We start from the raw sequence: 18,804 nt of genomic DNA on the forward strand, positions 1-18,804 counted from the left end.
GGACAGCCATTTGTGTGAAGTGGTATAAGGTTTCCTGCCTGAGCAGGGGGTTGGACTAGAAGACCTCCAAGGTCCCTTAAAACTCTGTAATTCTGTTGGTAGACTTCAACTCCCAGAATTCCCCCCAGCCATCACATTAGCTACAGGATTTCTGGGAATGGAAATCCATGCATCTTAAAGTTGCTGGAATCAATGCAGTAAAGCAGTTAAAATACAAGAAGCGTGGAATCCTAGAACCATTTGGGCCTTTAAATCCAACCTGCTCAATGCTGAAATCCAAATTAAACCTTCTTTAGCTTCTTCATCCAGCTATTGTAGTAAAATCTCAGAAATGTAGATATGCTGTACATCATTTCGATAATGGCTGTGTGATATTATGAAGATGCTCTAAGGTATATTGAGGATGTGACCCTGGAAATGATGCGTATAAAAGAGGCTTTAAAAACTTGGCTGTGTACCCAAGAAAGGAGCTCTGAATATGCAAAGAGCACCATTTTATAACTTTACTATTAACTGGTTAATTAGCTAGGCTGCTGTATCTCCAGAGAGTCCTTGACTTACAACAGTTAATTTAGTGACCATTCAAAGTTACAACGGCACTGAAAAATGTGACTTATGACAATTTTTCACACTTACAACCATTGCAGCATCCCTGTGGTCAATTGATCAAAATTCGGATACTTGGCAACTGATTCATAGTTATGATGGTTGCAGCGTACCAGGGTCATGTGGTCTCGTTTTGCGACCTTCTGACAAGCAAAGTCAATGGGGAAGCCAGATTCACTTAACAACCGTGTGACTAGCTTAATAGTTACAGTGATTCACTTAACAACTGTGGCAGGAAAGGTCGTAAAATGGGGCAAAATTCTCTTAAGAAATGTCTCATTTGACAACAGAAATTTTGGACTCAATTTTGGTGGTAAGTTGAGGACTACCTGTATTTGTTTTGGACATTTTGATTGTTTTAAATGTTTTTTTTTATTATTGTTCTTATAGTTTTGGAATTGTAAGTCACCAGAGTCCTTAGTTGAGATGGGCAGTTACAGAAACTGAATCAATAAATTTGGAATCTGATGCGTGATGTTATGCACGCTGAAGCCTCTATTCCCAAATATAGAGTCCTGAGTGTCATCATCCATCTTGCAATCTTTTTTTCCCCTATTTTCGGAGCAAAAAGAAGGCAATAAGATTCTGGCAACCTCAATTTTTCTTCTGAAAGTTGAGTCTGACAAAGAAAAGAGCACTGCTCTTTGTTGCAAAGAAATCCTAGATTATCAAGCAGATGACCAACTGAAAAGGTTGCCTCCCTTCTCATGAATCACTGGAAGGCCAGAAAGTGAACTGTGTTATTTTTAGCAGCTGGACATGAGATAACTGACTTTGCTCGGGGTAGTAACTCTGAGGCTCAGAGGCCCAGCAGCATGTTAGGGACTGTGTTCCAAAGAAACTTACACAGGATCATCCCTGTGTAAAAACCCCAATAAAATAAATCATTAACGTAAAAACCCCAATAAAATAAATCATTAACGTATGGAGTCTGGATGGAGGAAATGGGAGTGGACATGTTAGGGTGAGGATTAGAGAAAAGTCCCGACAGATGGAGAGAAATAAGTAGGCTTCTGTTCCTGCTTGAACTTGGATAAGTCAGTCAGACTTCCTAAAGCCAGACTTCCATGTTAGACATGTATCATCATCATCATCATAATTTTAGCTATTGTCTAGGGGTAGGCAACCTTGGCTCTTTTATGACTTGTGGACTTCAACTCCCAGAATTCCTGAGCCAGCCATGCTGAGGGAAAGGGAGAGGTTTCCAAGCTGAGCCATGCTGGCTCAAGAATTCTGGGAGTTGAAGTCCACGAGTCATAAAAGAGCCAAGGTGGCCTACCCATGGACCCCTTCACTTGCAGGGTGAAGGCCTCTTCCGGATGTTTCCAATCTGTACAGTTCTGAGCTTTCTTTTGCCAACTGGGCCTGCAGTACTTGCCGATATTGTTGCTGATATCTTGTGTTAGGTCTCTTTTGTGAACTCTTTTGATCAAGTGGGATCCATTCTATCACCTCCTTGGTCCACCTATCACCGGTTCTTCTTGCTATGAGACCACCGATTTCCATTTCAATTCTATTACTCTCTTGATGCTATCATAGAGTTTCATCTTATAGATCCGGGGTAGGCAACCTTGGCAACCAAGTGCAGGTCTTTCTACTTTGTCCTATAGTGCCGAGCATTGTCCTTTCCATGGCTCTTTGTGCCACTCTTAGCTTTTGTATTGATTGTGAGGTTAGTGTCCATGTTTTGCCAGCATATGTTAGAGCAGGTAGCACAGCCTGATTGAAAACTTTTGTCTTCAGGCGTGGGGAGAGGTTGTTCTTGAAAATTATGCTTGGTTTGCTGAATGCCTTATGGATCTTATGGAATGAGGGAATCCTACTTCATATGGGAAAAGTTACATGAGAAGAACTCTGTAGGATTATGCTCAAGGCTTGTAATCCAGCATCCCGTTGGGCTTTTACACCTTTTGCAGCTAATGCTATCATTCAGGCTTTTCTAAACTGACATAATTATGCAGTAACATTCCTGCTGAATGACAAAGCCTTCTTTGCTGTCTGAATACTACTTATCCACTAGATTCTGTCTGTGAAGGAGGAACACCGAGATTTTTTATTCTTCTCTTCTCTTCTCTTCTCTTCTCTTCTCTTCTCTTCTCTTCTCTTCTCTTCTCTTCTCTTCTCTTCTCTTCTCTTCTCCTCTCCTCTCCTCTCCTCTCCTCTCCTCTCCTCTCCTCTCCTCTCCTCTCCTCTCCTCTCCTCTCTCTCCTACCTTTATTATTTTTACAAATAACTCAAGGTGGCAAACATAACCAACACACATTCCTCCTCCTATTTTCCCCACAACAATCACCCCTGTGAGGTGGGTCAGACTGAAAGAAGAGTGACTAGCCCAAGGTCACTCAGTTGGCCTTCATGTCTAAGGTAGGACTTTAAATCATGGTCTCCCTCTTCCTAGCCTGCTGCCTTAACCACTAGACCAAACTGGTTCTATAGATCGGTGTTACAGATAGGTGTTGTCCAAGCTGACCCACACACTATCCTGGCCTCCTGTCCAGAAATCAGTCTGCTGGTGCCTCTGAACACGGAATGGTTCTGAAACTGACCCGAAAATATTTTCACTTGTCCTCTTCTCAGAAAGATCAGAGGAGAACCTATTTTTTATTTTTGCCTTTCTCTTCCTCCACAATCTGTTTGCCTAATGAAAAAGGAAATTAATCATACAAGCCAGTTAGGGTCGGGGTGCTAGGAAATTGTGAACTTTGGATCTTATTTGGATTTATGGTGCGTAGGGAGAAGTAATTACAACAGGGTGAGGTCTTAAAGTTACAGGCTGGATGAGGAAGTGGAAACAATCTCCTGTCCTCACCGGTTGGCATTAGCGTGTGATCTGGGACTGTCGCAATAAAGTTGAGCTGTGATTTTGTTTTGTTATATTTTTGTCGATATTTGTAGCCATCAGTTTTGTGGACTATCCTGCCAGGAAAAATAGAAATACATCAAGCAAATTCCTTTTTTTTTTAAACTCAGTATTTCTGGGAGAAAGAGATTTGCCAGATCAACTAGATTGTGATGGTTTCGTGTAAGAAGAATCTCCAGCCTCATTTTCTCAATTTATCCTGCTCTGAAGTGCATTTTCCTTTAGCTGTGGTACTTTCATTCTTCTTGCAAGCCACAAGAAATAGAAAGTGACATTCACAAAAGGAGGATGGCTGGGTTAATCCTTCCCCTTCTCCGCTGCTTAAAAGTGATCCATTGCCATCATGGTATCTCCTACTTTCTCAGTGGAACCTAATTGCACAGAAATTACAAGCCTGAGAACATGCTGAAAAGGCAAAAGATAAATTGTCTCTTTCATACAATGCCCAGGAAGCTGACAAAAAGAATAATTTCGTTGGGTACCAATTCATAATGGCATCCATTATTCAGGGGAGCAAGCATTTCCTTACTGCAAAGGACAATTCTTTGGATATTCCTGCTTGGGGCGAAGAGATTTTCATGAAGAGCAAGGCGCACTGCAGCTACTGTTCCAGTATAGAATTCACTCATTCTACTTCAGCATTGCTGAACTGGAGACGTTATAAAACATGAGGAAGGTTAGATCACCAATAGAAGCAAATATCTGTAGCCCAGAGTGAAATTTTGGGATCCTCAGGGCTGTCTGAGCTTAGCGGTTTTCTTGCAGATGTTTCATTACCTAACTAGGTAACATCATCAGCGCTAGAAGTGGATAGAGTTTGCTCTCCATTTATGTGAAAATGGCTCGCCCTGTGAGTGTAGGTGGGAGTGTTGTTTTCTTCTTGGTAGTTCCTGCATTAGGATGTTGCCTAATTAACTGCACAATACACGGACAGACTTAGCCATCGTTTCAGCTGGGAGACTATGAGCATCCTAGGCCAAGCTAAGTTCAAACCCCTAAAAGAATTCCTGGAAAGAGAGACCTTCCTTCTCTATGAACTTCAACAATGTAGAGTTGCCAGGTATGCTTGTGCAGTAGGTGTGACAGCTAAAGCAGTGTGATACTGATAGTCAGCCTTGAATCTTGCTAAGTAGGCAAACCCATTCAACATCCTTTGATCAACTGCCTGCAAGCAACTTGAAGGAAACTAGTAGGCAGACTTCAGGAATGGTGGGAGGAAGAGTTTCTTTCAGAAAAATCATACACACTGTACATTGGGGCACCTTTTCCCTAATTCTCTCCAAGAATCCCAACTAAGAGGCAACTACCATCTTGCATCCTAAAGAAAAATCAACCCTGGCTGTTCTTTGCAAAGACAGGTATGGAAGCTGAAGCCCAAATACTTTGGCCACCTAATGAGAAAGAGAGGCCTCCTTGGAAAGTTTGATAGTGAGAAAGATAGAAGGCAAAAGGAGAAGAGGATGGCAGAGGATAAGACGATTAGATAGCGTCATCGGTGCAATGAACATGAGTTTGGGCAGACCCCGGAGGACAGGAGAGCCTGCAGTGGTATGGTCCATGGGGTCATGAAGAGTTGGATATGACATAGTGACTGAACAAACAATAACACCATCTTGCAACAAACATGTCAACACTGAGTTCTAAAAACCATAAAAAAACCAACAATTGGTGGCTTACTAGGAGAGTTGGCCATCCAATTTCACTCATCCTCACCTCTCTTGTTACTAGGGCTGGCCAAGCCCAGTATGAAAATATGGGAAGGTCTTCTCTGCAAAAGAAACTTTCATCTTGCCATTTTGCTTTTTAACATTCATGCTGCTGGAGAGGATCTCATTGTGCACAACGCTAAGTGATTAATTGCCATGTCTTTATTTCTCCAGTTCTCTCTCTCTCTCTCTCTCTCTCTCTCTCTCTCTCTTTTTGACTAAATGTTTTTAAAAGAATAAAATGATTCAACTTTTGAAAAAAAGAGTAAAGAATGTAAAAAAAAGTAAAAATAATAAAGAGAGGACAAAAGGGAGAAAGAGAAAAGGTGATAAAGAAGCTCTTTCTGATTTTACCAGCAGCTACACATGCATTCCTTTTTTTATCTTCTCCCTCTAAGGCAGGGAGGGGTGTTCAAATCTGGCCCTTTTACGACTTCTGGACTTCAACTGAGGAATTCTGGGAGTTGAAGTCCACGTGTCATAAAAGGGCCAAGTTTGAAGACCCCCTGCTCTAAAGGTCACATAAGCTTCCCTTCCTAATCGCCACACCCATAAGTCACAAGTTCATTTTTTTTCTCTTCTTGTAGCAAAGAAGTTCATCAAGGGTTTCCAGTCACTAACAAATGTGCCTGGATGGTCCTTTCTCTAACCAGACGAGGTGTCAGAATCCATTTATATCACATTTCATAATTGTATAGGTAGAACAATGTGCTTATTCTGGGGATTCTGCCATCTCTCCGAGGGGGGGGGGAGAGGATGGTTACTTAAAGCGATCTTCAAACAACAGGGAATGTTTTAACTGGGGGAGGGAGGGGGACAGACAGGTCTGGATTGCATCTTCATTTACAACTGAAAAGGAAAGCAATAACCATAAAACCAAGGAGAGTTCCCTTTCCCATGGAAGGCCCTGACACCTAAGCAACTGATGAGAGCCTGACCAAATGGATGAGGGGAGGGGCTGAAATGGGAATGCTTTATATAGGATTGAAATGTAACTTTGTTAGATTCCGTCTTGTATTGCCACAATCGATTCCATCCTAGTAAACATTTTCCTTTTGGACTAAACTTGCATCCAAGAGTTCTTATTTCCTAAGATGTGGATTGAGGTGGGTCCTGACACGAGGTAATTTGGCCACCTCTCCTACTTCTGACATTTTCAGCAGCCGTTCCTTCTCCGTGGGTGCTTCAGAGTCTTTCGGTTTTTGTGCATATAATAGTCTTGCAGCACTTACCATATACAAAAACAATAAGTCTATCCATTAGTCCCAGCAAGGAATGTTCTTGTTTAAACTGAACGTTAATCTTTCACATTTTTTGTATCACTGTGTGCAGTTTGGGGCTTTTATTTTCTTCTCCATGTGTCTTTCTCCTTCCTTAGCTTTCTACTTTTTCTCCCCATTCCTCCTTGACATGTGTTCACGATGTGCTTGTTTCCAGATAATGGTTGCTGTTGTCATATAACTGCTCTCAATTTTTTTTTTTGTTTCAAAAGGCTGTCCCAGACTTCCAGGGATGTTTGTTTTTCTTGAGGATCCCCACTTCAGCTAACCATGATTGTTGAATTCAAAAATTCAGGATGGCTCCTGAGTGCATAATGATGGGGACAAAGGATGGCTGTCCTCACCTTCATGGACCGTTGAACTTCAGGAACCACCTGGTGGTCTTTGGGATGCTGCGGACGAGTCAAGTCGGCTGATGTGATTCTGAAAGTACATTGTTTATCATTTGCCCTTCCAGAGAAATTACTTTGAACTAAATCACAAAACAACAATTGTGCTAAAAGGCATCTGATAAATATGCAAATCAGTCTTTCTTCATTCATACAACGTACAGCTATTATCCTTATGTCTTTACAGGGCATCAGTTTAAGTGACAGCTCCTTTTTACAATATCTCTTAACACCTGTAAGCCAAGAAAACAATCTGGAGGCTGAGGATACAAAACAGCGAAGCTACAAAAATCTAATATTTATCTAATACGATATGTCACATAACGATACATCATACTGTATAAGTATTAGATTTTCATAGCTTGATTATTTCTCACCATTTGCTTCAACATTATTATCTTTTTGGTTTACAGGTGCCAAAAATATTGATAAGTTTATATAGGATGTTAACAGTTCACTGTTGTAATGACATACCACACAATGTTTTTTTTGGTTGTACTTTTTTCACTGTTTTAGCAGAATAAAAGAGTTGAAAAGGACGTGGAAGTCTTCTAGTCCAACCCCCTGCTCAACCAGGAGTCCCAATACCATTTCAGACATATGGCTGTCCAGTCTCTTCTTAAAAGCCTCCAGTGATGGAGCACCCACAACTTCTGAAGGCAAGTCATTCCACTGGTTGATTGTCCTCACTGTTAGGAAGTTTCTCCTTAATTCTAGGTTGCTTCTCTCCTTGATTAGTTTCCATCCATTGTTTCTTGTCCTGGCTTCTGATGCTTTGGAGAATATGCTGACCCCCTCTTCTTTGTGGCATCCTATGTCCTTTGATTCAAGACAAATGGAATTCATTTTGTTGTGACCAAAGATACTCGTTTAAAGGAAAATAGAATGCTTCTCTTGCAAGTGTGTCAGATGAGAAACAAACCATTGTTCCTTCACTAAGATTGGGAGCAGATTTACTCTGTGACGTGCTGAGCATCCTTTCTACCTGGATGAGAAGATTTTAGTAGCACACCTACAATAACTCTGACAGTTTGTGCAAAACTCATCTAGTAAGCTCCCCCTCACCCAGTTCTAGAATTTTCCTCAGCTAGCGATTGCTATTGTGAGCTCAAATCTACCTCAAAGGAAGTTCACTCAGTTCATTTTACAATGTCAGCCTATTGCCTTCAACCATCTCGGTCCTCATTTTTTAAAAAATCCCATTTATATCCCGCCCTTCTCCGAAGACTCAGGGCGGCTTACAATCTAAGCACAAATCAAATGTGCTTAGCAATAGGTCAATTTTATTGACCTTAGAAGGATAGAAGGCAGAGCCAATCTTGAGCTGGTCAGGACTGAACTCCAGGCTGTGGGCAGAGCTTGCTTGCAAATATTGCATTCTAACCAGAGCTCCTGAGTAAGGACACGATTGCGAAGTAAAAACAGTGTAGAGAAGGAAGAAAGTGTTATTGGAAGAAGAGAAAATCAAGGAAAGCTATTATGTGGAGTATGGAATTATAGAAATTAATTGTTATTGTTTGTAAATCTAAACCCAGACAACATGCTGTTGACCAAATATTAGTGATGATTATGTTAAAATATATATTTTTAAAAAGAAAGAAGATAGCATAGCATCCTCACTCTATTATAACTGTGGGACAGGGGCCTCTGATAAAAATGCAGGCTGAGACATGTGAGAAACAGAAGGGACATATTATATTTATAGGCTTGGATGCCACTAGTAGAAGATTAAGCCAACTCATGGAGCGAAGATCTATCAGTGGCCATGAACAGTACCAGCTGCATTTTTCATTGTCTTCATTTTTCTCCTTTCATATCAGTGGAATTCAGTCCTAACAGAAGCTGCTGAGAGAGAGAATTGAAAGAAGCTGGGTGAGCTTAGGTCTTGCTTGTGAAAGCTTGATCATCTGTGGAACTTTTATCTTTTGAGGGGACTTGGTCATTTGGAGCACATGACTCTTCCTGCAGAGATGTATGGCCAAGCTGATCAGATAGTTAAATATCATGTATGAGTTGCAAACTGGAGAAGAGCCTCATGCTGGGAAAGGTTGAGGGCAAGAGAAGAAGAAGGGGATGATAGAGAATGAGGTGGCTGGATGGAGTCACTGAAGCAGTAGGCGTGAGCTTAAACGGACTCCAGAAGATGGTAGAGGACAGGAAGGCCTGGAGGAACATTGTCAAAAGGGGGTCGCAATGGGTGAGACACGACTTTGCAGCTAACAACAATGGGTTGCAAATATTCATTGGAGGCCTATTTGCTGAGATCTAGATAGATCTTAGTTTTGGTTGAGCACATTTTATGAAGCCAGACAGTTGTGTTTTAATTAATTCATCATGATTAAGCCGTCCATGGTTCCAGTTATGTGAATAAAGCCATTGTTATAGTACTTCTTTCTGGAAGCTGAGTATTTCAATCCAGGAATTGTGACAGCCGCATCCAGAGTGTAGATCCACACTTACAAGGAACCTTTGTCCCACGGGTGCTTTTCAAAAGGCAACTGGACTTTGCTTTTTCTTTGAAAACATTTCACTTCTCATCCAAGAAGCAAGCTTCTTCGGTTCTGACTGAATGGTGGGGAATGGAAGAATTTATATTCTTTGCAGAAGTCTGCAAAGGGTTAGCTCTCTGAGAGTCCTTGAGGCCACTTGGTGGTATCTGATTTGCACTCTGATTCAGGTGTCCTTGAGGGTATAAGATAAACCCTCAAAGTGGCCTCGAGGATTTCTTTTATTAATCTCTGTAGCTTCAGGATGGTCCAGCCTTTTTCTTTTGCCCAATTTTCTTCTGCTGGGTTCTCTCTCTCTATCAAGTTTGGTCTCATTCTTTCTTATATTCAGAGGCCTGTGCTTCTCATGAAGAGAGAGGATTTTGAGTTCCTTACACAATGTATTTCCAAGAAGGAAGGGAGGGAGGGAGGGAGGAAGGAAGGAAGGAAGGAAGGAGAGAGCAAGAGAGAGGAAGGAAGGAAGGAAGGAAGGAAGGAAGGAAGGAAGGAAGGAAGGAAGGAGCAAGAGAGAGGAAGGAAGGAAGGAAGGAAGGAAGGAAGGAAGGAAGGAAGGAAGGAAGGAAGGAAGGAAGGAAGGAAATGTTCTACGTTTAAAGTTCTTTGCTGTTTTTGCCCATAATTTGATGGTTTATCAGATTTAAGGAAAGGAAAGGAAAGGAAAGGAAAGGAAACGAAAGGAAAGGAAAGGAAAGGAAGAGTGGGAATGGAAGGGAAGGAGGGGAGGAGAGGAGAGGAGAGGAAATGAAAGGTTCATTCTGCAATGTGCACATTTCTTCTTTTGCATACCTCTGGGTTCCTGCCAAGGATGGTTATTTCAAATGAATTTCCAGGCATTTTGCTTCTCAGCATCCCTGGAACAGTCCAGCACACATGGAGCTCTTCTGTTCTGATGCTATTTCTCCCCACACACACACACACTTCCTGGGCTAGTTTCTTTTCAAAAGCCCAAATTCATTTGCTGAACGGGGGAGGCTGATCACTGTCTATTGTTTGTAATGAAAATCCATTCATCAAAGCACAGCAAGGGAGGAAATTAAATCTGGATGTTCTCTCTTTATTCCCAGGTAACTATTTCTGGTAAAAAAAAAAGTTGGGTCATTCTTTTCTTTTCAGGCATTCAGAAATAACAACAAAAGGGAACAGGCAAGGTAATTGTTGCAACAAGCATGGCTGAAAAGACATGAGATATCTTATTTATCGCTAACATCGCTAACATTCCTGCCTTGCCTCAACCCATTCATTGTCCCTGCAGATATTTGTTTTGCAATTCAGACCTCATTAATTTTCTCTATATGCAGTAGTGGGATTCAGCCGGTTCACACCAGTTTGACAGAACTGATACCCGGTGCTTTTTTTTGTTAAAAAAAAAAAGGTGCCAGAACTCACACACGTCATACAACCAGCCTTGCCTACGCTACAAGGTTCCATCCAAAAAAGGTGCCGGAACTCCGTTCTGGATGTTCTATGACAAAAAAAGCCCTGCCGCTACCTAACTTTTTGTTGAGTTCGGCGAACCGGTTATGATAAATCCGCCAGGCGTGTCACACTAGTGATGCCGCTGTTGCCGTGAGGCGTGTCACGCCAGTGAGGACATCAAGGCAACATCACACTGGTGATGATGTCAATGCGATGCATGTCGCATTTGTGTTGTCAATATGATGCATACTGCGCCGGTGATGACATAAATGTAAGACGCGTTACGTGATGACAACAATGCAGTGATGACGACAGTGCGAGGCGCGTCGTGCCGGTGATAACAACAAGCAGAACCAGTTGTTAAATTATTTGAATCCCACCACTGTCTATACCAGAGGAATCTAACCTTGGCAACTTTAAGACCTGTGGCTCAGGAAAAAAAGAGCAGCTTTAGTGAATAGACAAAAAATGTATTGGGTGTGGCTATAAAAGGCTAAACAAGGAGTCTTTGGCAAAGCGAGTAGCATTAAAAACAAAATTGACGATATCATTTGGGATGCAAGTGAATTGAAGAGAATTCCCAGAATTCCCCAGCCATCCATATTTTAACATTTGTTCAGTTACACCATAAACATTCCGAGTCATAAGTATTGTTGAAGAACATTCTTGAACTTCAATCACTTTTTTCCTTAGCTGCCAATAGTCCTCTGCATAGGAATACAATTCAGCCTCACATTTCTATTGCTAAGCATATTGTGACATGGGTTTTGTCTCATTTTATGACATTTCTTGCAACAGTTGTTAAGTAAAATGGCTTCCTCATTGAATTTGCTTGTTAGAAAGTTGCAAAAGGTGATCACGTGATCCTCGGGACACTGCAACTGTCAAAAATACATGCTAATTACCAAATTTCCAAAGTTTGAGCACATGACCGTGGGGATGCTGCATTGGTTGTGTGAAAAACAGTCGTAAGTCACTTTTTTCAGTGCCATTGTAACTTTGAATGGTTACTAAATGAACTATTGTAAGTCGAGGACTAACTGTAATTCCCTTGCAAACCTTTGAACTATTGCTTTGAGCACCTCTTCAATTCACTTGCATCCCAAATGATATTGTCAATTTTGTTTTTAATGCTACTCACTTTGCCAAAGCCTCCTTGTTTAGCCTTTTATAGCCACACCCAATATATTTTTTGTATATTCATTAAAGCTGCGCCTCTTTTATTCTTAATCATTCCTTGCTCTCTTTTACTGGATTCCTTGCAACTCTGTTTTCTTTAACTACATTTTTCTCCTAACATTACAGAATACCTTTCCTTCGTTTCCACCCCCCTCCACCACCACCCCCGGCAACAATTCTTTGCTACAATTGTTCTCCCTTGACCGCTTACCCAAGAGGCTTAGCTGAGAAATATTATAATTTTATTTGTTGGAAAATTCAGGTCTGCAATGTCAACGAGTCACCTTTACCCATGCGTTGACTGAGTTCTTCAGACAATTCAAGCAGATTAGAAAGATGGGTTTTCAAAAGCCATGCTGATTCCCTCTCAACAAGGCATGCTGTTGTACACACTTCTTCATTTTATCTATCTCCCACCCATTTCTTGAACAGATACTGAACTAACTGGGCTTTAGTTTTGAGGATCTTTCAGGATCCATTTCAGGACAGATGGTTCAGAGTGTGCAAGATCATATCCAAAGCTTCACTTTAAAGCAACTGTATCTCTTTTCATAGAAGCCTGGTGGGGGGGAAAAAAGAGAGAGCTATTTTAATGAGTTTCATCTGGGCCCTTTTTAAACCTGTGCTCTTACACACTTGGGCACATTGCAAAGCATCTATTCTGAATCATTTCTGAAGCATGCACAACCCTACTATTTATAAAGGAAAAGAAAAGAAAGAACCAATAATGGTAGGAAAGCTATAATTTAACCGACAAATGCTGATTAAATAAGGGGCAATTAACAGTAATTCAAAAATTAATTTCCCCACTAAGCTGCAAATCAGAACAATCTAAATGAGTTCAGCCTTTGGAATGAAGCTTTTAAGCAAAATGCTCAGGGAGTCTTTTGCACTGGTTGCTCCTTCGCCATGGACATGTCCCAGTTTGAGCAGTTAACAGATAACGAGATCACATCACAGCATTTCAAGGACACTTCTGTCAAAAAGAAGTTGTGTTGTGTTCACTGCCCATCAAGCCAGGATTTTAACTTTCATTTATGACATAAATAGTAGTAACCTAGTTCTCTTATCACAGTCAGCCAGAAACGTGCACATTTCTGATTGAGCATTTCTCATGAACCTGTCTTGTTGCAGTCCCAACCTGTTCTACGTCTCCCTCCTCCTCCTCCTCCTCCTCCTCCTCCTCCTCCTCCTCCTCCTCCTATTCCTCCTCCTCCTCCTCCTCCTTCTCCTCCTCCTCCTCCTCCTCCTCCTCCTCCTCCTCTTCTTCTTCTTCTTCTTCTTCTTCTTCTTCTTCTTCTTCTTCTTCTTCTTCTTCTTCTTCTTCTTCTTCTTCTTCTTCTTCTTCTTCTTCTTCTTCTTCTTCTTCTTCTTCTTCTTCTTCTTCCTAGCATTATTCCCGCACTATGGCAGGGTCTGCTAATTGGCAAAACTGTCTTCATTTGGCTCAACCTACAGCATTTGGCTCAACCTACAGCATTGTTATGCATTTCATGTCCTCTCTGATGTGATCCATCCACTGTTTCTTGGATCTGCCATGGGGTCACCCGCCATCAGGCCCATCAGGGTCCAGGCACATAGCTGTCCTTGCCACCAAGTCTTCTTTACCATGTACGATGTGTCCATAGCATATAATCTCCTGCATCTACACAGCCTGTTCAAAATACCTTCAAACTCATTTTTTAGGTATTTTAAACTGTTTTGCTCTGACCTGGTGCCTTTTGCATTGTTGAAATCCAAGGATCCAAGCTGGCTAGGATTCTGACAGTTGTTCCAAAGGTGCTTTTTCAAGTCCTGCTGAAAGGACTGTGGATATATGTCCATGGAGATTCTCAGTCATCCAGGTCCTGGTTTTCCCAAAGATGCTTTTTCACAAGGCAACTGGACTTTCTTGTTTTCCCTTAAAGATGTTTCACTTCTCATCCAAGAAGCTTCAAAATTCAACAGTCGTCTCTCAACAGAGGGGGAGGGATCCGACATCATCTATCTCTAATCTACAACACAGTCCTTTCAGCAGTTCCAAGAAGACTCCACAAGCATTTGCACCACTCAAGTGACCTTGAGGACACAGGTAAATCTCCAAGTGGTCTCAACCACTCTCTAAAATAATGCAAATGACCAGCTATCTGCAAGGAATATATATCCTTCCATTGCCCACCATCCAGTCAGAGCTGAAGAAGCTTCTTGGATGAGAAGCAAAACATCTTCAAAGAAAAACAAGAAAGTCCAGTTGCCTCTTGAAAAAAAAGCACCTTTGGGACAACCATGACCTGGATGACTGAGCATCTCCACAGACATTCTGACACGTACTCAACAGAAGTATCTGGCATTAAGGAAGATCCTTTAGGGGGAAAACTAGGAGATTTAGCATATCTTGGAGCTAGTCAGCTTTCATTGACGTCACATTCCTGTCCTATGTGCCTGATTGCACTTTGACCATCTTGACTGTATCGTTCACACAACACGCGCCATCAGGTCTGTAACCTAATTCGTTAATCAGGTGATGTGGGTTTCATGTAAACAAGGTTTCTAAACCTGGGAAAGTTGCCTGATTAGGGAGCTTCATGGTTACTTTCTATAGTCATTATCTTAGAACCCCTACAACTTCCAAGGTGGACATGCAGGTGAAAGATATCATAGTTTCATGCTTATCTATTGTTGCTATAGACTGCTCTACATATGCAGGCCCTTCCTAAAATATACAGGGTTGATTTATCTATTGCATAGCCAAATGGTGGTTGTTGTTGTTAGTTGCGAAGTTGTGTCCGACCCATCGCGACCCCATGGACAACGTTCCTCCAGGCCTTCCTGTCCTCTACCATCTTCTGGAGTCCCTTTAAGCTCACGCCTACTGCTTCAGTGACTCCATCCAGCCACCTCCTTCTCTGTCGTCCCCTACTTCTTCTCTTGCCCTCAACCTTTCCCAGCATTAGGCTCTTCTCCAGTGAGTCCTTCCTTCTCATTAGGTGGCCAAAGGATTTGAGTTTCAGCTTCAGGATCTGGCCTTCTAAAGAGCAGTCAGGGTTGATCTCCTCTAGGACTGACCGGTTTGATCGCCTTGCAGTCCAAGGGACTCGCAGGAGTCTTCTCCAGCACCATAGTTCAAAGGCCTCAATTCTTTGGCGCTCAGCCTTTCTTATGGTCCAACTTTCACAGCCATACATTGCAACTGGAAACACCATAGCCTTGACTATATGCACTTTTGTTGGCAGGGTGATGTCTCTGGTAGAAGTCTGTATCTGGGTATAATTCTTGGATTATAGGACTACAGGTTAAGATACAGACAAAAAGCTTCTGAACCAATTCTCTCTCAGCCTAGAGAGGAAGAGGAAGAAGATGAAGAGGACCACCTGTAGTAAGATGGGTGGCCAATACATTTTATAAATAAAGAGGAGGAACATGAGGAGGAGGAGGAGGAAGAGCTTGAGGGTTCTTAATCAGATGCACAAACCAAGCTGCAAGGAAATATTAGTAATTGCTCAGGTATGACCCAGAGACAGAAGAAGACTTTGTTGCTCTTCAGGTCCAGGGTGAGAAAGAGTTAAAAGACCTGCCTCCATGTCTGCTGGGAATGACTTGTGGGCCAAGTGCCCCTGACAGCTGCTGAGTTTAAAATATAGTCCCTTGAAAAAAAAGGCAGCTGCAGTGGAAAAGATGATGGTCTGAAGCACAGGAGAATTTTCACCAACCTTGGCTGCCCATTTCTTGCTGAGAGAGAGAGAGAGAGAGAGAGAGAGAGAGAGAGAGAGAGAGAGAGAGAGAGAGAGAGAGAGAGAGAGAGAGAGAGAGAGAGAGAGAGAGAGAGAGAGAGAGCGTGCAGTGGCTGGTGTTTGTTTACAAGTCACTCTGGGGCCACATTGCTTTTTGCAGGACAGAAGGAGCAGAATACAGGCATAAAAGGTTGTTGCATGCAACAGCTCGGGGCTAAACAGATTGACATCGAATGAGATATCCAAGATAATTACAGCCCAGAAGAAGTGGCTAAATGCTGAAGTCTTTGCAACTGAGTTTGTTGATTTATTCTTGGGCCTGATGAAATGTTCTGGGCCAAGCAATCATTTTCACGCAACTGACGATCTTCAAACACATAGCACGGGGTCCTCAGTGAGAAGGTAAACTGTCCTCAATCCCGTTTTCCTCCTCAAATCATAGAAGATAGAACAACAGAGTTGGAAGGGACTTTGGAGGTCTTCTAGTCCAACCTCCTGCTTGAGCGGGAGACCCTATACCATTTCAGACAGGTGGCTGTCCATTCTTTTCTTACCAGCCTCCAGCAATGGGGCACCCACAACCTCTGATGGATCTGAGGCAAACCTATTTGGTTCTCTGATCCCTGAAATCAAAGCAACTTGGTATTTCAAAAGGATGGTTGAAGTTGGGTCCGATCTGCCTCTCACAGATTCGGTGACTACCATTCTTTACAATTTGTGGGCTGATAGAAACACAGCTTGGACAGAAAGAGCCAAGCAAAATTCTTAATTACAGGTAGTTCTCAACTTACAACCATTTGTTTCGTGACTGTAAGAAGATCCAAGGGCACTGAAAAAAGTGACTTATGACCAGTTTTTACACTTAGGACAGTTGCAGCATCCCCACGGTCATGTGATCAACATCCAGACACTTGGCCACTGGCATGTATTTATGACAGTTCCAAAGTCCTGGGGTCATGTGATCCCCTTTTGTGGCTTTCTGACAAACAAAGTCCATGGGGAAGCCAGATTAACTTAACAACTGTCCTGCTTATCAGTGGAAATGTTGGGCTTAATTGTGATTGTAGGTGAGGATTACAAATAGAATAGAATAGAATAGAATAGAATAGAATAGAATAGAATAGAATAGAATAGAATAGAATAGAATAGAATAGAATAGAATATAGAATAGAATAGAATAGAATAGAATAGAATAGAATAGAATAGAATAGAATAGAATAGAATAGAATAGAATAGAATAGAATAGAATAGAATAGAATAGAATAGAATAGAATATGGAATAGAATATGGAATAGAATATGGAATAGAATAGAATAGAATAGAATAGAATAGAATAGAATAGAATAGAATAGAATAGAATAGAATAGAATAGAATAGAATAGAATAGAATAGAATATGGAATAGAATATGGAATAGAATAGAATAGAATAGAATAGAATAGAATAGAATAGAATAGAATAGAATAGAATAGAATAGAATATGGAATAGAATAGAATATGGAATAGAATAGAATAGAATAGAATAGAATAGAATAGAATAGAATAGAATAGAATAGAATAGAATAGAATAGAATAGAATAGAATAGAATAGAATAGAATAGAATAGAATAGAATAGAATAGAAAGGAACCTTGGAGGTCTTTTAGTCCAACACCTTCCTCAAGCAGGAAACCCAGTACCATTCCAAACAAGTGACTGTCCAGTCTCTTCTTAAAAACCTCCAGTGATGGAGCACCCATGATTTCTGCAGGCAAGCTGTTCCACTGGTCAATTGTCCTCACTGTCAGGAAGTTTCTCCTTAATTCCAGGTTGCTATTCTCTTTGATCAGTTTCCAACCATTGTTTCTCATCCTTCCCTCTGGTGCTTTGGTGAACAACCTGCCCCCCTCTGCCTTGTGGCAGCCCCTCAGATACTGGAATTCTGCTATCATGTCTCTCCTATTTCTTCTTTAGACTAGCCAAACCCAAGTCCTGCAGCCGTTCTTCGTATGTTTTAGTCTCCAGGCCTTTAATCATTTTAGTTGATCTTCTCTGAACTTTTTCCAAAGTCTCAACATCTTTTTTGTAGCATGGTGACCAAAATTGGTTGCAGTAGGGTTTTATAAAGTGGGAGTCCATTCCATTAGTAAAAATTCAGCTTATCCTATGCAAGGTGGAAAGAGAGTAGCTGCTGGGATTTTACTTGAAGAAATAGGAGGTTTAGTAAATCAACAACTAGTGTCTTGATGCCAAGTGCATGACCTCTGAGTCCAACTCAGAAGCTTTGACTTCACAATGAGACTCATTGTTAGTCTTGTGGTCATGAAGCTAAGCATTTAATTTACAGAATTTTGGAAACCAAATCAGTCATGTTTACCCAGCTCCTTTAACCAAGTTCGAGGCCAAGCCCACAAAGTCACCCAGCATGCAAAACTTGGCTGATGTGAGCTTTTACTAGTTATATATAACTTGGCTGAAAGTGCTGGGTAAAACCTGCCATGGAGACACCTTTCCTAGAGGCCTAAAAGAACTTCTCAAAAAATGTTGGTCCCTTTTCTGTTTGAGAAGACACACTTCCATGAAACCTGTAACTGAACGCTTCTCCTTGCAGGGGATGGCCAGGCTGGAACTGAAGGAGTGGTCAAACACGTCATCCTTCTTAAGTCGTTTCATGCCCATAAGAGATCTCGTCTACTAACTAAGCTTCTACAACGTTCAGAAAAAACAAAACAAAGCGTCCTAGAGAAATGGCTTGTATGGTCATTTCTCGAAAGCCTCCAGACACAGGGAACTCACAACCTCCCTAGGTGTACCTTTCCACCCTCATTCAGATGTCAGCACCAGACATCTGTGTTTAAACAGAATCCAGGTAGCTGCAACTTCTACCTGATATTTCTGGTCTTAGTTTGTGCAGTCATGGAAAATACTTGATGATGTTCCTGTGACACGTTACTGTGTTTCTGAAGGGAGCTCTTGTGGCTCCGTTCCTTCTCCAGCCTGGTCTCACAAGGCAGGTCCTCAAGTACCAATATAAGAGAACCTTTGTAGCTCAGAATTAAACTAGAGAGCCCTTGGGGCTCTCTTGAGTTTGATGGTTTTCTTGCAGATGTTTCATTACCAAACTAGGTAACAACATCAGTTGATCAGACGTTATCAAGCAGTGATGTTGCCTAG

This window comes from Vipera berus, assembly GCF_964194415.1.
Source record: "Vipera berus genome assembly, chromosome: 12".
In the NCBI taxonomy this organism is placed as follows: domain Eukaryota; kingdom Metazoa; phylum Chordata; class Lepidosauria; order Squamata; family Viperidae; genus Vipera; species Vipera berus.